We start from the raw sequence: 5,679 nt of genomic DNA on the forward strand, positions 1-5,679 counted from the left end.
AATTTTGACTATGTGGATGAGGTCTTTGAATTCAATAGTATTTATTTGAGTATAGATGTTCAGATTTCACAACTTCTCCTTGACTTGTACACAATAACAAACAGACTGGATCAAGCTAAAGGTAAGAAACACGAATTATTTACACTGTATATCCTTTCTATAATGTTGTGAGATACTTAAAATAACAATATGAGCCTGTCAGTGGCAAAATAAAAGCACTTTTAGTGAACAAAAAGCTTGTTTAGCAGCTGCCTGTTACAGCCTTTCCCTTAAAGGGACTGTTTGTAAGAATCGGAAATAGTTGTTAACAGCGACACCTGTGGCCGTTAAGTCAACGAAAGTCAGCGTCGGGCTGGCGCTTGCTCGCTCTAAATACACGTGAACGAGCATCGCTCAAAACAGTGAGGCGACACACGTCAGCTAAAAGCACAATATCACTCTATATTTCGCCTGCTTGGCAGTAATGTTAGCTGACCAGATGGAGGTCTCTCCATGAATCAATGCTGATCCTAGTGTTGGCTTTTCCTGCTTCAGCCTCCCGACCGCGGCCGAAGGGGAACAGGGGAGACAATGGCACCCGGTCGGAGACGATAACGTTTCTAGGTTTGGAGCCCCGTCACTACTCAAGACACGGGAACCTCTGTTGGTCTGGAGGAGCTGCAGCAGTTATTTCTGCACAAACATCCACTGTACATTCACTAGATATTCTCAGAGCTACGAAGTCTTCTGCAGTGTGGAGTGTGCGCGCATGCATGCGAGAGTGGAGCGAAAGAGCGAGAACGAGCGCGGCTTGTGAGTGAAGGTAGGCAGGCAGAGGAGCAGAGTACAGCAGAGACTCCGGCCCTGGAGACCAAAGCTATGGTCTCCCCCACGTCCTCCGACCGCGGCCAACACTGTTTTGCAAGATGGGCTTCACTAGTTATAACTTTGCGGTTTTGGTGCTTCCATGTAGTTTATGTTGGAGTCTTGTCTGAACAGCGTAGCCACACATGCGAGCGCGCATATGCGAGCGCGCGCATGGGACACCGACCCGGTTGATTTATACGTGTAAGAAGTTACAAACAGTCCCTTTAATACTGGACCAATTTAAAAGTGGTTGCCCCCATTAGTCACTTCTTAGACACAAACACATGGGAAAATAGGGTCTAGGTTGCAAAATACCCAATTAAGTTTATTTCCTCAAATGTTTGAACTATTCCTGTAAACTTTGTCTCTCAGGCTCTTTTAATGGTCGGTCTGAAAACACTTCAATATCTCTCCACTGTTTCAAAACAGGAAATCTTTAGGAGTTTTCTCTTCTACAGGTCTGAACGCAGGTTATTTCAGAAGTTAATAACAGTTTGCTCCCTGCCTAATGAGGTCTGACATTGTGGATAGATCCCATGACCGCATTTTTTTTCACCTCTGTTTTTGAGCTGAAAATTGTCCTCTGGCACTGCTTGACCATCTGTGGCGTCAATCCTCCTCTATTAAAGGCAGTGCCATATGTCTGCAAATACAGCACACATGTAGGCCGAAAGGAAAAACCCCAAATAAACTCCGACATGGAAAGAGTCACAGCAGCCAGAGTCCTATGTGTTATAGATCCCTGCTGAGTTTATCCTGCAGGCAGCAGAGAGGGAGATGCTGGACAAAAAAAGATCAACACATCTGATGGGATATGGTGAGAGATGAAGATAATGATGTTTCTCATAGTGTCTCATTCTGTGTCCCTTTTCTGGGCCTCTTGTTGCATTTGTGAGAGACAGAAGAGATGAAAACACCTGCTTGGAGATGATAAAATATATATCAAGGTTACCATATGCCTCTGAGCAAGAGAGGAAGGAGTAACTGTGAAGTACCTAAAGTGGCATTTTATGATGGAAATAAGTCCTGTTGTTTTCAAATTATGTCCGCTGTTTTTGTTGACGCAGTTTGTTGGCAATGCAGTCATCACTGTTCCCCTTGTGAAATTAACTCATTTTACATTTTTATACTTATCCACATGCAATTTGGACACCGATAATTTGCCCTCTATGTAAACTATTACATCTAATTTCTATAGCTTAAAATGCTGCTCATCAAAATATACAGTAGCCTATGATTGTGACATTATATGCAAAGTTGAATTTATTTCATATTAAAATAAAATTTTGGGGAAATGTTAGATAGAGGGATATACTGTAGCCAAAACTGGATTACCAACCTGGCAACCAGATTAATTGTTTTTATGTTAGTATAGGCTATGTGGTAATTTGATCCATTGCACATTTGTGTGAGAATATGCAGCACTAAAGCATAATATTATAGGAATAGTTTGATAGTTTTGGGGATTTGCTTTCTTGCATGGAGTAAGTAAAAGGTGCTCTACATGATATCCAGAGCATTAATATAGCAGCAAACAACTATTTGCTTTGTAAAGATATAGAGGAGTAATGTCTACCTGAGCAGAGGATAAAGTCTCCATCCCTCTGTGTGTGTTGTAATCAGAGCTTCTTTGTGCTTGGGTGGGCCGGCTGTGCATGCCTAGTTCATGTTCGTGCATGTGAACTTGCCCCACTGGCTAGCTCACTGATGCTGCGCTGCACTGCTCTCATACGGCGGTTACAGCTGATAACGTGGTCCCGATCGATGCCGTCGTTGCGGGAGCGTAGCGCCCATCCTCCGGTTCCCTCCTAGGTAAACACTGTTATCTCTGTCAGCACTTCTGCTGTTGTTTCCACTGCAAACCCATCTTCAAACATGTAGCCTAGGTTGTATGTTTGTTCTGCCTTGAAACCTTGTCTAATGGGCAATTAGGCTAGCCAACTTCCCGACCAACTCCAGGTAGTCACTGTACAGTAGGTGTAGCTAATATTGCTAATTTTGTTGTCTCTTATGTTTTGAAGTAATTCTGTCTGACAGCAGGCAATGCTAATCTTGCAGGTAGTTTCCTACTTGAATGTGACGTCCATTCATAATGGCCACAATGGAAAATGGACAGAATGAATCCACTCTGTATCTCAGTCTGAAGCTACATGGTTCTTCGCATCGATAGCTGTGGACAGTTACCCACCAGAAAAGTCAGATGTTATTTTCACAAAACTGCTCATGATAGTTTGAGTTGTTTTTTGTGGATGCTCTCAAAAGGTCCATGAGGCCAGGTACTATTTATTGAAATGGAGCCATTTGCATTTGATAACACCTGCCCTCAGCAGCACAGAGGAAGATAGCAAACAGAGCCTATTGGTAGTGGCTTGGGAGGCCGTTTGATTGATGATGGAGCTTATTGTCTGTCAGTCAGCACCCGACAAACTATGCTGTCCACAGCTCTGTATACCAGGCTGTCCCATGGCGCTACGCTCATGAATGAAAAACTCACTGTGATTCAGTTTGGAAGGAAGTGAAAGCAACAGTCAGCAGTTTGCAGCCTCACTGATTTGGGTTATATAAGTTGGAAGCACTCGATAGCTGTTGCTTTTCTCATATGAAAACTAAATTTACTTTGAGGTTCAAACTTCAGTCTTGAAACTGAATTTGACAAAACAATCTCGCCTCAAAGTCCAGCTGTTCTGGAGTTTTGAGTCATAAGGATTTATTGTAATAGTTTTCAGCATATATAAAGTATAATAACATCGCCTTATGGAGATACAGTGGTGTTTTACGTGGTTTAATTTAATTTAATTTACTTTCGTTTAGGGCTGTCAATCCAATAAAATAGTTAATCACAATTAATTGCAAATTAATCACAGATTTTTATGTGTTCACAATGTACCTTAAAGGGAGATTTGTTAAGTATTTAATACTATCATCAACATGGGAGTGGGCAAATATGCTTTCTTTATGCATATGTATGTATATATTTATTATTTGAAATCAATTACCAACATAAAACAATGACAAATATGGTTATATAATTATATAATTTGACAGCCCTACCTCCGATATTAAACACTTTGCAAGACAAGCAAGCAATTTGTGATTTAAGTATGTATTAATCATAGTGCCTCCAATGAGTGCAATCAGTGAAATGTTTTTTTATAAATCAAATCATCTTTTTTTTCTGTCCAAATTATGAATTATGTGGTTTCTGAAATATTAGGTTTATTTTTAAACCCCCTTTGTGAAAACTAAATGTTGTAAAAACAGCCATAAGAGTTGGAGCTTAACCAAAATAACATCCCTGGGTATCAAGAGTTGAACAGTCAAAAACTCATTTAATCAGCTTCACCAGAGCGTTGTTGGTTTGGTTTGATCACATTTGATCAACAGTGCTTGCAACTTAAAGAGTCATTTAACATTAAATCCACTTTTTTGAGTGAGTGAATTACAAGTACAATCAATTTATTACATTTATTGGTTGATCCTGGTCCCATGTTATAGTGTTTATATGGACAGTATGGAGTGTGAATTTTTGAGCAATGCAACTGAGACTAGTAGTAGCAGGAATAATACAGTAGTAGAAAAACTACTCTGCTAATGCTACTTGTAATGCATTTTTGGAATTCGTGCAGGAGACGAGTTCAACAGGGTGTTAAGTTGCTCTTAAACAAATTTCATTATGTGGGAAACATTTAAACCAAACATTAAAGGGATTGTTGAGCTTTTTAATTGCTGTTATGTGGAAGTAGTAAGATGTTCGGATAGGGTTAAAGTAATTACTCCAACACTTAAGATCTCCATCTTGTAGCCTATTTTTTGAGAGATCTGTAATATTAAATATTCAAATGATACTGACATTTAATACCAAATTCAGCATGATCAGGCCTGACGCTTGTGGACTAAAAAACTGCACATAATTATGTGGAAAAGAAAAAAACCCTCTTTAATCTGATAAATTTGTCATTTGCTGCTTGTTTATTAGTGATTAAAGGAAATTTGTTCCACGTCAGTCTCGGAGGCTGTGAGATGAAACGGCGAGCATCCGTAACTGGATAACCTGAGTGATGGTGTTCACACTGTCAAGTGCTCACTTTAATTAAGGTTTGCAGGGACGAGGAAAGAGATGATGATATGTGAGCTGGCGCTCGGCGCTTCGCTCTGCTGATCCCTTCGCTCCTATCAGGCATCAAGCATCTCTTGCTTGTCTCCTGTTCGCCGTAAACACACGTTTAACCGAGCTTGAAAACATCTTGTCCTCTGAAATGTAGAGCATGAAACATAAAGTGAATGATGTAGAGGGCAATTAAAAAGGCTCAGTCCAAAATGATTTATTATTTTAACCCTCTGAGATCCACAATAGACCCATCTTTGTCTTTTTTTTTTAGGGAGGTACAGGGGGTCTTTAGGGGGAGATAGCAGGTCAACAGTATATGTCACTTCAAAGTGGTGTACATCATCTGAAAGCTGGGAACCTGAAGATTAATTTGAGATGCTGCTCAGCACTGTGTGTCAAGTTGTTCTAGTCAGAAATCAGAAATAAGCATGAATCAATTAATTAAAATAAATTGTGAAAGTCTTGTAAGGGTTTAGAACATCATGACGTAGTATATGATATGAAGTATATGATGACCATTCCCGTGCTCTATTATGTCTCATAAGCTGTTATATGTGAAACATCTCAAATGTGTCCCAATTTATTTCCTGTAGCACTTCATATCCCTTGACTGCACAAGGAACCTAAAGATATACATCGGTTCCATCAGCTGACAGGAAGTAATCATATAGGCTCAAGCTGTTGCCTAGCAATGCAGTTCTATTGAAAAGGTCTATATACCAACA

The 5,679-nt window shown here is 40.0% G+C and overlaps 1 protein-coding gene across 1 annotated transcript in view; it reads right to left on the bottom strand.

Annotated features, from left to right (window-relative positions):
- The window catches only part of fgfbp1a (fibroblast growth factor binding protein 1a), a 303,976-nt gene that overhangs the window by 266,326 nt on the left and 31,971 nt on the right, over nt 1-5,679 (bottom strand). The window lies entirely within an intron of this gene.

This window comes from Sebastes fasciatus, chromosome 10, assembly GCF_043250625.1.
Source record: "Sebastes fasciatus isolate fSebFas1 chromosome 10, fSebFas1.pri, whole genome shotgun sequence".
Classification (NCBI taxonomy): domain Eukaryota; kingdom Metazoa; phylum Chordata; class Actinopteri; order Perciformes; family Sebastidae; genus Sebastes; species Sebastes fasciatus.